We start from the raw sequence: 367 nt of genomic DNA, 5'->3' as shown, positions 1-367 counted from the left end.
TGGTCTACACATCGTCCTTAAAAGCACCGTTTAAATTTCATTTTGCCCCCATTTTCGAAACGGAAGCCGCGGAACGCCACGTTACTCGAGGTACGCTGCGTGTATGCATGTTACTTTACATTAGTAGCTAGCAAGACACACATAGACAGATAGTCCGAGGTTCCTGGGGCTGCCTAGGCGGTAGCTTATAACTTGCGGGATTTTTTATCCTGCAAGTAGGTAGCCGTGCTATGGGGATTTAGTTCCAGAGCCCTCTGGGTTCTTGGGGCTTTATCTTACCGCCCACTCTGCGCGAGAGCACATTTGGCACCTGGTCCATTGACCGCAAACCCGACAGCGAACCAGTTGAGCCGGTCGTTAACGGTTA

The sequence above is a fragment of the Phytophthora infestans genome, genomic scaffold (genome assembly GCF_000142945.1).
Source record: "Phytophthora infestans T30-4 supercont1.60 genomic scaffold, whole genome shotgun sequence".
Classification (NCBI taxonomy): domain Eukaryota; phylum Oomycota; class Peronosporomycetes; order Peronosporales; family Peronosporaceae; genus Phytophthora; species Phytophthora infestans.
Note: the sequence above shows the minus strand (reverse complement) of the source record.